Source organism: Rhinopithecus bieti, unplaced genomic scaffold (genome assembly GCF_001698545.2).
Source record: "Rhinopithecus bieti isolate Rb0 unplaced genomic scaffold, ASM169854v2 scaffold_10712, whole genome shotgun sequence".
Taxonomy (NCBI): domain Eukaryota; kingdom Metazoa; phylum Chordata; class Mammalia; order Primates; family Cercopithecidae; genus Rhinopithecus; species Rhinopithecus bieti.
In genome coordinates, this window is record NW_016806920.1 from 2,967,494 (window position 1) to 2,983,994 (window position 16,501).

At 35.0% G+C, this 16,501-nt stretch overlaps 1 long non-coding RNA gene across 1 annotated transcript in view; it reads right to left on the reverse strand.

Annotated features, from left to right (window-relative positions):
* The window catches only part of LOC108533772 (uncharacterized), a 30,610-nt gene extending 15,826 nt beyond the window's left edge, over positions 1-14,784 (reverse strand). The window contains exons 1-3 of the long non-coding RNA XR_001886817.1: positions 14,576-14,784; positions 14,135-14,237; positions 6,849-6,943 (exon numbers count right to left, since the gene is read on the reverse strand). This is a non-coding gene — a long non-coding RNA (uncharacterized LOC108533772). The remainder of the gene's footprint in view (positions 1-6,848; positions 6,944-14,134; positions 14,238-14,575) is intronic.
* Between the last annotated feature and the right edge of the window lie 1,717 nt (positions 14,785-16,501).

The window sequence follows — 16,501 nt, forward strand, 5'->3', positions numbered from 1 at the left end:
TTCAAAAAAAAAAAAAAAAAAAAAAACGGAAAGAAACAATTGTGATTCACAGATCTTTTAGAAGAATTGCAGTGGCTCTTGAAGTTCCATCCACTAAACTTTGAGAAATACTGATAATTACTTATATGACTGCAAATAGATAATTTGAAGGATGGACTTAGCTGGAATGATAGACAGGCATAGTTAACTTGTCTTTTTCACACAGCTTGAGTTATCTTGCAGCGTGGAGCTTCAGGATAGTTGGAGATCTTAAATTATATTGTTGTGAATGTTGCAGCAAAGCAGAGGCTGAGTGGCATTATATGATTTAGTTTCTGCAGTGACATCCATCACTTTTATCATATTCTATTGTTTAAGTAGTCATAAGTCCACCCATAGTCCAGAGAAGGAGACACTGACCCCTACCTCTCAATGGCAAGATTACCTAAGAATTTGCAAACATATTTTAAAATTTCCACAGACTGATTTTTGGCCATAAATTATTTATATTATTCTGCTATGCAACATGCACTCACTCCTCCAAAGACCTCTGTCAAAATTTGATCCCATTGTAACATCAGGCTCATGATTCAGGGTCCTGTCATGTAAATCATGTCTAGGTGCAAACAAAGTGCCTTGGGTTTGGTTCATCAGTACAATTTCTTTTGATTTAAAGACCTATAGTCTATAGTATAAGGAGACTGTTTATCTGCCTCACGATCACCCAGTTTACAACACTTTTCAGGGATAGGATAGCACAGCAGACACTTGTATTTACAAAGAACAAAGAGGGCACATTAGTCGAGTTTCTCCAGAAAAAAATAGAATCAAAAGGAAATACGAATAATAGAAATGTTCTTTATTTTCTCTCTCTGAATCTTTCTGTCTCTTATTATAAGATATTGGCTTACATAATCACAGAGGCTGAGAAGTTTCAGGACCTGCTCTCTGAAGCTTGCAAGCTGGAGGCCCAGGAAAGCTGAGCAATGGATACCTGAGAGTATAGATCTAGTCCCCATCTGAAGACTTAAGAACTTGTAATGCCAAGGGCAGGAGAAGATCAAGCAGTGGGGCAGCATTAATTCAACCTTTCTTTGCCTCTTTGTTCTATTCAGCCCCTCAACCCAGTAGATGATGCCCACTGGCATTGGAGAGGACCATCTGTTTTACCACCAATTCAAATGCTAATGTCTTCTGGAAAATCTCTCACAGACACACCCAGAAATAATGTTTAACCAGCTATCTGGGCATGTGTGGCCCAATCAAGTTAACACAAAATTATCTCTCACAGAAGGGAAATGGGAGGCACATAGCAGTCACTTGCTATTAGTAATTCTAAAATGGATAGGACCACCTCTCAGTGGTTCCTTGATTAGGGTCCTGTCCTACTCCCTTCTCTGCTACTTTTAACTCTGCCCACTGAACTTTTAATTATGCCAAGGCATCTTTCCTATATCACAGGAAATGACCTGTTTTGTAGCTGAGTAGTGTTCTCGACCTCTTCTTTTTCCTGGAAATGTTGGGGTTCAGAAGCCTCTTTTATTTTGTCATGATTCTAGTTTTCATCTATTCACACAAAATTTTAAGTTTCCCTTTGTAAATGCAGTTCTTGATCCTCTATTTATTGAATGCTTGATATGTGAAGGCAAGATTAGCCACTGGGGTGTAGAAATTAACAGAATAGGCATGGTTTCTGCTATTATGGAGAATAGAATCTAATTTGACAGCTTTTCATCATTAAGATTCACCACACAACAAAAATAAAGGTCTCCACAAAATATCTATCAGAATAATAATCCTATTCTGGAGGGTTAAGGGAGCCTTCCTTAAGGAAGTGACATTTAAGCAAATATCTAAAGGATGAATACAAATTAACTTTAATGTATTCACTGTTTCTGTATTAGTGCTGTATATATTTTGGGCATTTAATTAATACATTCTGGGAGTTTAAATATTGTTGTTGTTTTTTTTAATATAAATCTAAAACAGTCCACAAAATATGTGTCTTTATTCTAATCTCTCAAGATTAGCAAATATGGAGGGGAGAGATTTTCTTCCCTTTCTGTGGCAGAAGTAGTCATTATAATTTTATCCTTATACAACTAAATCTATATGCAGCAATATTGCCATGGCAGTATTGGTAAGCACACATATACTCACATGAGTGATTATTCTTCATCATTTGATTTCTTCCATAAAAAGAATAAAAGTTACTGTTGAAATAAATAAGAATAAGGAATAGAGCTTATGGTTATGGGCCTAGAGCCTATGATTAAATATTTAACAAGGTTCCATTGGAAGCTTGCATTTTCAGCGATTTATTGTTCTGATATAAAATTTGCTGGGATTAAACTAGGCAGATAGCAACTTTTTATTTTTTTAAATCTAGTTAAAATTAGTTTGCCTGTTTTATGTTGCAGAAATTTAAAGGAAAAAAAACATGATATTTCTAGTCTTCAATTACATCTGAGCACTTTTACTCAGTGTGGGTCTAAATTTAAAAAGTAGTAATGATAATAAAATAAAAAGATGGGTTTATAGACATGTATTTCATGATAGAAAATGAGAGTATGAAATAGGTTTCTGGTAATTGAATGGGTTTTAACTAATCGTAATTTCTTTTATTTCACAAAGAATTGTATAGCATGTGAAAACTGAGACCAGCTGTATGGTATCAAGTATTTAGTACCATTTCTACCCTATAGCAATTGATTTCATCTTCACAAGTGGGTTGATAGATTTTTCTTTTTAGGACATTTGCAACTCCTGGCTTTTAATTTGGTCTGGCGTTAGAATAGATATTTGTAACAGTATGATTTTGTGTGTATGTGTGTGTGTCCAGAAATTTAATGGTTTTTTATGCAATGTCCCTTTTAAAATAGCTAATAGCACTGGCCAAAAAAGCAATTTTCACTCTTTGTTTCTAATAAAAGTATAAATTAATCAGCACAATTAAAGAACAGTTTTGACATTGTTAGTTTATATAAAACAAGTACGCAAATGTAGAAAAATAAGAAACAATATGATTAGAGTATACGTAGACTTGTCAACAGTTCTTGGTTACCATATTCCCACTGTGATATTTGGAAGTGTAATTTAATATAGAATAATAATTCATCACATAGTAACAAATATATAAAGATTATTATGTTGAAAATTTTATCAGAAAAAGAATTAGAAAGCTGAAATAGTTTAAATAAAGGTGGATCATTTGAGGGCTAAGAAAGAATAGGAAAATTAATGAGAAAATCAAGCTTATTCTGAAAGTTTTGAGTTCATATGTCCATTAACATACTAGAGAAAGATAAGATATGGACTTTTGTTGATTTTTTTTTCTAATTTTTAAAAATTTTTTAGAGACAAGATCTCATTCTGTTGCCCAGACTAGAGGGTACAGTGGTACAATCATAGCTCAATGCAGCCTCCAACTCCTGGTCTCAAGAGATCCTCCCACCTTAGCCTCTTGAGTAGCTGGGACTATAGGTGTGTGCCACCATATCCAGATAATTTTTAATTTTTTTTTGGTAGAGATTGGATCTTGCTATTTTTCCCAGGCTGGTCTCAAACTTCCAGATTCAAGAAATCCTTCTACTTCAGCTTCCAGTGCAAGTCACTACACCTGGCCCAAAGATAAGGTATATTTTAAAAAATCAAAAGCAGACACACTGATGGGCAGTGTGATGGTGGATGGAGTTAGAGATTGCCATAAAGATAATCCAGTGTAGCCAACGTGGAGTAGGAAAGTTGAGTTTGAAACTTGGGAGAGGTCAGGGCAGCAGAGGTAGAGTGAGAAGTCACCTACAAAGAGGTGACATTAGATAAACTGGCTCAGGAACAGAGGAATTAAGGAGAGAACAGAGTAGTCCCATTAATTGTCCAAGGTGGAATATGAATATTTAAGGGGAAGACTGAGGAAGAGGAGTTGGGAAAGTTAGATAATAAGTGCATTGAAGAAAGAAAGAAAACAGAAAAGAAATAACTTGCTCAAGTGCATGTGTATAGTAAGTTTCTGAGGCAGGTTGGCATAGATGTGTGGAGGATCTTCTATGGGGTACAGACTCTGCTAGAGTCTGCTAGACTCTAGTCTAGACAGTGCTAAATATACAGGCTTGAAAACATTCAGTCCTTCACTTAAACGAGCTTGCAATGGCAAATAGTTATAAATGAGATATTTTTTAGATATTATAGAAATCATTTTGTGAAGCTAACATCAGAAAATATATTGAATCAATATTAAAATTGAAAGTGAGAAAGAATTTTCTCTCTTTATAAAAGTACATAGTTTGTAAACTTATTTTTCTGAAGCAGTTGTGAATTTCATATACAATTTCCTGAGTAAAAGTATTTTTTTCCATTTGAGTTTGGGGGAGATAATTGAATGCAAAGATCAGCTGAACTCTGGAGGCAATTAACATCTGATTTAAATTTAGTCTTCCATGGAGCTTGGGTGATTAGACTACCACTTAGCAGGAATGTATCTGTAGGATAGCCAGGGGGCACGCACACCTGTTATCAGTACAGCTGGTTGGCAAATGTCACTGCTGCTTCATATAAATAAAGCATCGAAATGGATAAACAGCATTTCACAGGCATATTATGAAGTCATTGTAGGGTGTTTTGATGATTTGTGCATTTCTTCATACATTAACACAGTATATTTGTTAAAATGATATAGTAACATTTAAAGAAAACATATGCTCAGCAAGTAATTGAGTCATTATAGAATGTAACATTCATCTACAAATTAAAGTATTTTTTCCTTATTATGGATATAAAACCTGTATCTCCCTGAAAGAATAAGTGAATAGGCTGGAAAAATGAACAGGATAAACAAATATTTAGATGTTATCTGTAAAATGAAGCTAGGTAATAAATATAGAGGCAATGTGTCAAACCATGTATTTTCATCTCTTTTAATGTTCTGGCTAAATTATGATAAGCTATATAGTCTGTGTAATAAAAATTCCCTGAGAGGGCCAAGGGAAGTATGTTTAAAACCATCATTTTTATAGAGTGTAGATAAAAGTGATTGATACTACCTTATTGATAAGATTATTATCAAATACACATGAAAGAATATACATCTGATGATGGGTCTTAGGTACTATTTTGTGTGTACAGTGCTATCTCATAAGAGTTTGAGATATTAAATTACAGTTAAATTATAAACTAGAAATAAGAAAACAAGCACCTGAGGTAGGGAGTTCAAGACTAGCCTGGCCAACATGGAGAAACCCTGTCTCTACTAAAAATACAAAATTAGCTGGGCGTGATGGCGCATGACTGTAATCCCAGCTACTCATGGGGCTGAGGCAGGAGAATCGCTCGAACCCAGGAGGCAGAGATTGCGGTGAGCTGAGATCGCGTCATTGCGCTCCAGCCTGGGCAAAAAGAGCAAAACTCCATCTCAAGAAAAATAAAAATAAAATAAAATAAATAAAAAAAAGAAAATGCTAATATTTGAACAACTCTATGGGTTAGGTTAATTAGGCTCTGAGAAAGAGTGGATCTTCTGAGCCTCCCTAAGCCCCATTCATCTACCCTGATGGGTAACATCTGAGCAGCACTGTAATCTCTTCTAGAAAGTTCTGATAGACAATTTTAAGGGACTAAGGAGTGGAATGACTGAAGATTAACTGAAAATAACACAATTTTTCTTATCATTATTACCCCTTTGTCAGTAGAATGATAACCCAACTTCCATCTCATTGTTGAACCTCCCTAGTCCCCGAGTCTGGCTCCTTCCTATCCATGCAAACTTCTCTTCTCCTGCCCTGTTGATAGACACTGTCTGTTCCACCTACACACATTTCTTCAGTTTGTACTGTCACATAGTCTTTACTCCAATATTTTGCCCTTCCTAAGACACTTTGCCCTTGCCCTTTGACCTCTCCAAGTGCCAACCATAACTCAACACTCAGTCTCACCTCCTTCATTAGGCTTTTTTTTTTAATGTTTTATCTTCATTTATTTCTCTTCTAATGCACTTCCCTTTCTTTAGATCCAAATTTCCTATATCATGTTTCCTCTTTTTTTTGAGACACGGTGTCTCTCGTTGGCCCAAAGCTGGAGGTGCAGTGCGTGCCAATCAATGGCCTCACTGCAGTCTCACCCTTCGTGCAGTAGCCTGGACTGCAGGCTGTGCAGGCCACGCATGCAGGCAATTTTTTTAGTTTTTGGTGGAGGACAGGTCTGGCTATATTGCCCAGGCTGCCGTCTCCAACTCTCAGGCTCAAGAGATTCCTTAGCTGCCGTATGGCGTCTCAAAGTGCTGGGATTACAGGCATGAGCCATGCACCTAGGCTTTCTTTTACTGCTCCATTCTTCATTGATTTCTCCACTTCAAATGTTTATTGGCTATTACTACCTGTAGAATTCATTGAGCAATTCATTAAGTATTGACACAAGACAGATTTTACAATTGTTCCAAGGTTTAGATCATATCTACAGAAATAGATTGTTTTCTTCTAGAAGGTTTCAGTGTTTTTATACCTTTTTTCTCATCACAGTAGTATTTTGATGAATACCAGTTAAATTAAAAACAAATAAGAAAAGTAAGTAATATTGTAACAGGCTTATGTTAAGAAATTTAGGAATATATACTATAATAATAATCATTATTAATAATAACAATATTACTACAACTAATAATCCTAAAAACACAAATAGGTCTTTCTGACCAGCATAGGGCTAGGTTAATACACAAGCTATGACCAAACAACACAATTGATATGCAGCTTATTTAGGTACCCTGATTAATAAAAACAATGTAGGCAGCCAAATCTAATGTAACTAAATGTAACTACGAAATAGTAATACGGTCAGTCTAATAATATTCTGCAGAGATATAGCCAGAAATTCCTATTTACCATTGATTGCTTTTCACCATTTATCCATACATGAGACTGTTATGTTCTTCCTACATTTGTTCTTTCCTTTGTTGTTAAAGGTGTCAGATGCCTGCCTGCAAATAAAAGAATGGAATCTTTGGTTGCTGTCCTCTTGGAAATGATCAAAAGAGTAAGGTATAAAGAAATAGCCCCGTTTTCCTATTTCCTCACCATTTTCAATGACTAATTAAAGCTAAGTTTTGCTTACAGATAACCTGTGATATGCATTTGGGATTGCAAATGAGTGTACATCTAACATCTTACTATCAATATTCCATCCATATTAAACCCACTGTGATTTGATCTATCTGTTATGCTCCTTTAAAAATTAATTTCAAATTATATGTTATCTACCCACACTGCAGCTTTTAAAGGAAATCATTTTTTAATTATGCTAAGATTAATGATTGTAATATTTCCTGGTAAAGAATTTTATTTACTCGGAATGGAAATTAAATTAAATTATATGTTAAAATGAACAGCTTGTGTTTTATAGAGTAAAAGAGTCTGAATTTGGTAACATTATTTCTGGGATATATTGAAAGGCCTTATAATAAATATTGAATATTAAAATATATTCTTATTTTATTAATATTACTCTTATTACTGTTTTTACTATCAATTTATAAGAACCTCCCTTACTAATTTACGAACCTTCTGATCTTTCAAAATTATAAGTTTCCATGACAATATTAAGTGTGCTGTTAAGCATTTTTTAATTTTACTGTGTCCAACTGAAATAGAAATACTATAAAAGATATATTCCCCCGATTATCCTTGCTCAAACTGAGCCCACATCTCGATATGCTGAGAAGATCAAAGTCTATAGAAATGGTCACCTGAAGACAAGTTAACAATTTCCAGGTATAAAACAAAGGTATGTCATAGCCCATTTCTCTTAAACTTGTATGTTAATGACTCACAACTGCTCCTGGAAGATTTGGGTTCTTGTTCTTTTGCTTTGAGGAAAGAATATTTGGTGTTTTTCTTCATGCTGATGACATGATTTTGTTGTCACTACAAAATATTGTCAGAAAAATGGTTCAAGAGAACTATTCTAATACTAAAATGATTATTTTGTGCATATAATGAAAATATCTAACCAGTCTATTTCCAATTTCTTTTTACTGAGATCATTTGTAATTAATCTACATGAAAGTATGATACCAGAATCCAAACTAATAAGCAGTAAATATTGGTGTTGTGCTTTACCGAGATTTTTAAATGGTGATTTAGTAATTAGTAACATTTACTTTAATATTTTTCTAGACAAGATCATTGAAATTGGTCTACAGGTAAATATATTATGGTCATTTTATCTCTTGTGTTGGAATAGACTCAAACAATTTCTGAAAAATATCTCAATTAATGCTTGAGGGCTGGTGTAGAGGTAGCATGATTATCTCATCAGGTATCAGCTTACATTATGTTTATATAAGAATGTCACTGTTTTCTTCACTCACAATGTGTTTTTGTTCTCAGATGACAGCAGAGTTTACCTACATTCCAGGCTTTAGCACAAAATAGAACCTCAGACACTGAGTGATTGAAGTGATTACCAGTGAGGATGTCCATCTATTTTACTAGATATGCTATGTTTGTTTAGCTATTTAATCAGTTGTTTTAGTTTTCATAAACCACCAAGAACATTTGTGTAGGATTTATTTTACTGAATTTTATGACTGTGCTATTTATTGCCCTGCCTTGAACAACATGGTATTGTGTTTAAGACAGGACTGTCTTTTTTGTTAGGAAGACAGTTGGAAGATGTTTTTTAAGTCTCAGCACTAGAAAAATATAACTTTATCAGTATAGTTTTTAAAATATCAAAAATAGTGAAGGCTTGTAACTGAACTTGTTCATCTCTTTGCTTTGGCTTCTAGGAAACTCAGAAAATTATTTATCAATTTATAGCAACTTATGGGATACATCGCTATACATTCTTCTAGTAGTTCCTGACTTAATTTTATTTTCACACCCTCAGTATTACCTTGACCTGACTTTTATATCTATTTCCTTTCTCCAAATTCCTTGGAAATGAGGCATTACCCAATAGAATAATTACTTGAAATACTTAACCTTTAGAAATTCTAAAGTGGATCAAAACTTATCTTAGAAAGGAAAGAAAAATAGATGCCTGTTAAGAGGAAGAGTGAAGGAGCAAAGACATCTATGGAGTTCAAACCAAGTTGGGCATTGTTCAAACATTTCATAAAGTTTAGTTTAATCATTACAACAGCCAGATAAGCTATTTTCATAATAGCCATTATTACTGAAAATTTATTTTTCTACATACTTATTTAAATGATTTGCGTATGTTAAAAAAATTAACACAATAGCCTTTTAAGATAGGTACTAGGATTATTCATGAGGCACAAATAGATTTAATATCTTGACCCAGGTCACACAAGTAATGTGCAGAGAAACTGGGATCGAAATCCAGATGTCCCTGCTCCAGAGACTCTATCTTGGCATGCCATGCTTTTCCTTATTATCCCCATTTGACCAGTGAAGAAACTTTGGAACTCTAAATATGTAAGTAATTTGATGTAGACAGTGGGTACTGGAGCCTAGATTCAGACCCAGTCTGTTGGCACTAGAACGTGTGTGTTTGTCCTCTGTATCACTCTGTCTTCCAAAACACATTTGATGTTCCAGAAGTTTCTCTATGCCAATGTTTCAAAAATACTTTTCCATATTAACATATCGATTATAGTTATTTTAAATGACTTGCTTGATGATTTTAACTTTTTGGCTATGTCAGGGCTTATTTTCTCTTGTCTAATGCTCATATGTTGTTGCATTTGTACACATGTGATAATGCTTATAAATTTTGCTTTATAGATAGTGTCTGTACAAGAACAGTAGAGAGAAAAGAAAATATTATTTACCACTGATATTTACCCATTCTTCTGTTACACAGTCAATTTAAGAAGTTGAGTGAATCCAATCTGAGATTTGAGGCTAGGCCTCATTGTAGTTTTCCTTGAGTTATTCAAACACTGTCCTCCAAACTTTTATGGATGTGGTAGATTTTTCCTTTCCGGGCCTTGAGATTGGCCTACTCAAGATATCCTGACTCTCAAGTGAGAGCTGGTCTGCACACATTGGTAGCAGACTTATTCTGAGTGTGAGATTTATTAGAGTTTATAGCCATCGTAACAGGCCACAACATACACTCCTGAAAATCATAATGATCATAGCAATCACATAGCTGAAAGAATACACTTGCTTGAACTAGTCAATGTAAGAAAAAAGTCTACTCTCAAGTGAGAGTCAGGATATCTTTACATAGCTGATCTTCCAGCTCTGCAAACCATGGAAGAGTTCTCTCTGCTTTAGAGACTAACTGACAAATTTTTGGTCAGTCAGTTTGCTTCCTAGTCTTCTGCCCTTCAGATGATTTCTATTCACCTGCTACTTTGCCAACAGCCTTTGGAAAACATCTATGTACACTTAATGAGGACCTTGAAACTCTCAGAGAAATGTTTTTCAGTTATTCTCATCCTGTCCCCAGTCTTTCAATGTATTGCCCTAATGCACATATTGGTAGCAGACTTGTTCTGAGTTTGAGGCTTATTAGGGTTTAAATCCATCGTAACAGGCCACAACATATACTCCTGAAAAATCATCATGATCATAGAAATCACATAGCTGAAAGAAAATACTAGCTTGAACTGGTCAATGTAAGAGCATTTAGATTGATTTTTGCATATTCACAATTCTGTGACCTATGGAAGATGTATATTCAGAACTGATCTACTGTGAGCAGGTTTTCCTTGCTTCTTGGCTAGGCTTAATCTACTATTCAGTATGAATATGTTTTCATACCTATATATAAAAAATATTTTCAAGTTAAAGAGATCCCCTCATAAATAATATTAGCCAAAAATTAGTCACATTTCCACATCGATATTTTCTTAAAGTACCTGTAAAGCTGAAGTAAAGTACAACAGGCCTGAAAGATTAGAACTGCCTTATTCACAATCGCTGCCAAGCTTGGCTGCTTATTGAGATGACCTGTTGAGGTTTTTAGAAACACAAATTTCCTGCCTACACTGTACCACTCTCCAGGTCCTATCTTTTCCATCAAAATTTCATGAGGTGAAGTGTAAGAATCATTATTATTTTTTAAAAATCTAAATTAGTTCTGACGGAACATGTTTGGGGAATCACTACACTAGGGTTATTACTTTTCTTTTAATCCAAGAGAAAGGATGCAAATAAAGCAATTAGTAACACCAAACAGTATATCAATCCTCACCTGTTTAGCCTAACAAATTTCTTACATATAAATAGATCTTAATATTGTTGGATAATTGGAATTTTATTGTAAACCATTTGACCTATATATCCTTTATTTCTATTACTCTCTTTGTCTTTTAATCTCCAAGACACCGTGTGAAATACTGAAGTCACTACCTTCTTCCTTGCACAGTATTCCTCTGAAGAAAGTGGCAAAATGTTTTACATGTATTTTCACAGGACTGTACCAGTAAAGATGGCAAGGTCTCAACACAGACTTTTTTTTTTCTTTTAATTGAGAAGAAAGTTCAGGGACTAAACCCTTATTCCCAAATATGAAAAAAAATGTTAAGTTTCACAAAACCTTGGAGAAAGCAGCATCCAGGAATGCATTAAAAGCATCATTTTTTTCTTAGTAAAAAAACCTAAACTGAGAAGCAATTTAAGTGCAAAATGAACTTGAAATATCTGTCATGTCCTCCTCTCTTTAATAGAAACTAGAGACAGAGATAACCATGCCCAGGACAAAATACTGGAAGCCTAATTTAATATAAGTCACACTCAGTAGTGGATGTAGTGGGAACATTGTTTAGATTGAGTTATAACAGCTGCTTAGCTAATACGAGGAAAGTAATATTATGAAGACAGGATCCTGAGTTTGATCAATTTTATCTTCCAAATATCTTTGAGCACCAAACTCCAGACAGATGGTTATCTGACAAATGTTTATCACTTCTGACAAAAAGTTCTTAACAAGAGTGGGTGCAAATGTATTACTATCATAATAACCTAATACAAATGTAAAAATTATTAATTTATCATGGACCTTGTATATGAGAAATTATATAAAATGAAGATAGCATTAGCCATGAGAACAGTGAATGTCAGAAACTGATAGAAAATTTAAATTATACACTATATATTTAGATGATTTCAGAGTTTGCTAAGTGTTTCACCTAAATCATCTGAGTTAATCTTTAAACAAAGCTATGAAATGCCTCTGTAAGTACGTTGAATAATGATCACCAAAGAAATCAAATCTTACTCCCTCGAAATTGTAAATACTACTATATTTTGAGAAAAAGGTATCTGCAGATGTGATTAAGTTAACAATTTTGTGATGAGGAAATAACCCCAGATTATTTTGTAGGGCAATGAATGCCATAACAAATATTTTTATAAAACAGAGGTAAAGGTTTCACACAGCCAGGAGATGAGAAGGAACTGTGACCTTGTGGACAGATATTAGAATGATATGACCAAAAGTCAAATAAAGGGAATACTTCTAAACTCATTCTGTGAGGCCAGTATTAACCTGATACAAAACCAAGTAAGGACACATCAAGAAAAGAAAACTACAGGCCAGTATCACTGATGTATATTTATTGATACAAAAATCCTCAACAAAATATGAGCAAACCTAATTTAACAACACATTAAAAAGTTTATTCATCATAACCAAGTGGGATTTATCCAAGGGATGCAAGCATGTTTCAACATATGCAAATTAATCAATGTGATACATCATACCAATAGAATGAAGGACAAAATCAATATTGTTATTTCAATTGATGCTGAAAAACCATTTGATAAAATTCAAAATTATTTAATAGTTAGAACCATCACAAATGGTATAGAAGGAACATACCTAACAGTTAAAAGGCCATATAAGACAGACCCACAGCTAGTATCATACTGAATGGGTAAAAACTGAAAGCCTTTTCTCTAAGATCTAGAACACAACAATGATGCATATTTTCAACACTGTTACTCAGCGTAAAGCTGGAAGTGCTAGCTAGAGCCATCAGTAAAAGGAAGAAATAAATGGCATTCATATTGGAAAGAAAGATGTCAAATTATCCTTGTTTGCAGATTATATAATCTTATATTTTGAAAAAACTAAAGACTCCACAAAAAACTGCTAGAATAACTACATTCTGAATGTGATAAACACATTCAGTAAAGTTGCATAATGAAAAATCAATAAGAAATAATCAGTAGCATTTCTATGTGCCAACAGTAAAAATCTTAAAAAGAAATCAAGATAGCATTCCCATTTACAGTAGATAGCAGATAAAATAAAATTCCTAGGAATAAACTTAACCAAAGAATTAAAAGATCTCTATAATGAAAACCATAAAACACTGATGCAGGAAATTGAAGAGGACACCAAAAAGTGTAGATATTCCATGTTCATGGATCTGAAGAATCAATATCTTTCAAATGTCCATATTACCCAAAGCAATCTACAGATTCAATGCAATACCTATCAAAATATCTAATACATTATTCACATAAATGGAACAAACAATGCTAAAATTTATATGGAACCTCAAAAGATCCGGAATAGTCAAAGCTATCCTGAGCAAAAAAGCAACAGTGAACCCACTTTCAGCAAAGGTGCCAAGAACAAACATTGAGAAAAGGACAGAGTCTGGGAAGGGTAGTGGCGGGGAAGTGGGGATAGTTAATGAGTACAAAAGAAACAGAAAGAATGAATAAGACCTAGTATTTGCTAACACAACAGGCTGACTATAGTGAAAAATCATTTAATTTTTGCATTTAAAAACAACTAGAAGAGTATAATGGGATTGTTTATAACACAAAGGATAAATGCTTGAAGTAATGGATAAAAAAAGAAATTATTGCTGTCTACTTTGGACAGCATTTGCTGTCTATTTGCTGTCTACTTCCTTATGTTTCTTAATAGACATTTTCATTTGGTCTGAGTCATTAATTCAAGTATAATAGGATATATTAACAATTGCTCAAGCTACACATTTGCCAATAAGGATGAAATCTATAACAATTCCAGCATCCCTATCATCCCTAGTCAATGAGTTGAGGATAAGCTGAATTTTTTCCAGCTCCAAGATAGTCCAAGATAGTCTGATTGGTTACTTCAGCTAAATTCAAAACAAATATTTTACCACTCTTTCTAATTTGATGACTCACATTGTGGTAATAACTGCCAAAAACAGCAAATAAGTAAGGTGTCAGTTATCCCTCAAGAAATCTACCTTGGAAAACCCAGGGCAGCTTCATTTTAGAGCGAATGCCTCAGTCTTCTGACCTCTCAGTTACTGGTGGTGTTTCCATAAAGACTTGGTCTCTTATCACCACCTGTAAGATGAAAATAACAATGTTTTTGGAAAGGAAGCAAGTTAATTCCTAGCTTCTACACAAGAACTATAATCCCAGCAATATGCACATGTCGTCCCAGGGGAGAAAAGATATGATGATTGCTGAAGTCCTGCTCATGGGACCTCCAACAACCAATGTGGGGGCACAAGTTGATATTGCCTCTAATGTGTTCTCTAGCCCCACTGGTGGGTAGAGTCTAGTTCCTGATTTTGAAAAGACTCTGAAGGCAGTTCCATCTATCTTGCTTGTTTTTGCCATCATTTGGATGCTATTCATTTGCCCCAGGCAATGGTTGAGAATGTGGATGGTGAACTTACGGAGAGAAAGAGGAGACTTTTCTTTGGGAGTTGCAAAAGCTGGAATCATTCCGTTGTTTGTGATAGACCTTTTGATAAGGTTAGAAGAAAAAGCAGTGGTTGGAGATGTCTGGTTAGGATAGTTCACCCAGCAGACAATTTAAAGTGTGTGCAACAGTTTTTGTTGTGTCATCACCAGGACATTTTTTCTTGGTATGAAAGGATCCAGGACAGATCTGAAGCAAAAAAAATAATTAATGTGTCTCCCCGATCTACATCTCAGAGACCTAATGGCTTGCTTTCTCAGGGGCGAGGGTAGTTGCTTTTCCTCCAATACCCCAAAATTAGTGTTTCTAATTCCTTTAAGGGGAACTCCACACTTTCAAGCACCTTCTGTACACACTCAGAGCTTTCACATAGTGGGGCTAGTTCCAAATGACAACGTATTTTTACAAAACTCACAGAGACACAATGTTTCCCTCTCTTTGACTTGGAGAGCAATGCACTTAACCAAGTGGTCGTTACACTTATGATCTGCTACCGTGTCAATTCAACAAGACAATTCAGGTGTCTGACCTAAAATTAATTTTGAATTACTGACACTCCCTTTTGCTAGGTTGTTAGACTATGAATCAGGCTATCCTGGGATTCTTGTTAGGGGAAAAATAATCCTGTCCAGGGATGTCAGGAAAGAATTTTGAATTTTTGATAGTTACAAGTAAAGATCAAAGGTCTAGTGTCATGAGTCTGCCAGAAATAGACAGGGGCAGTGCCCATGGAATATGTTCTCTCATTTAGTGACATTGGGATCAACTTTTGCTCCCATTGATCCACTGGCTTTACTTCAGACAATAGATTAGGGGTCATAATTTCCTATAAAGGAATCACTGCTACTTTTTCATGTGAGGTCAAGTTGCTGCTGTGGATAGGCCAGCTGTGTTCCTGAATATACCATTTTCACTCAGTTAGGGAAGATTTGGGGGCCCTTTCTTCCTTGGTAATAATGCAATCTGAATTGACCAACCTCAATCTAGATATATCAGGGTAAATATTAATAAGGCCTTATGGGTGAGACATTCAGTGTTGACAAGAGTGCAGTAGTAATTGTAATGGTCTCTTTTCTTTTTAAAAAATTTGTATATATTTAGTGGGTACAAGTACAGTTCTGTCACATGGATATATTGCGTAGCAGTGACATCTGGGCTTTTAGTCATCACCCAAATAATGTACCTTGGACCCACTAAGCAATTTCTTATCCCTCAACCTCCTCCCACACTTCCACCCATCCAAGTCTCCAGTGTCTATTATTTACACTCTATGTCCATGTGTACACATTATTTAGCTTCCTCATGTAAGTGATGACATGTGGTAATGGACTTAACTGTTTCTGAGTTATTTCACTTAAGATAATGGCCTTCCAATTCCTCAAGGATCTAGAACTAGAAATACCATATGACCCAGCCATTGCATTACTGGGTATATACCCAAAGGATTACAAATCCTGCTGCTATAAAGACATATGCACACGTATGTTTATTGCAGCACTATTCACAATAGCAAAGACTTGGAATCAACCCAAATGTCCATCAGTGACAGACTGGATTAAGAAAATGTGGCACATATACACCATAGAATACTATGCAGCCATAAAAAAGGATGAGTTTGTGTCCTTTGTAGGGACATGGGTGCAGCTGGAAACCATCATTCTCAGCAATCTTTTGCAGGAACAGAAAACCAAACACCACATGTTCTCACTCATAGGTGGGAATTGAACAATGAGATCACTTGGACATGGGAAGGGGAACATCACACTATTATGGGGGGGGGAGGGGGAGGGATGGCATTGGGAGTTATAACTGATGTAAATGACGAGTTGATGGGTGCTGACGAGTTGATGGGTGCAGCACACCAACATGGCACAAGTATACATATGTAACAAACCTGCAC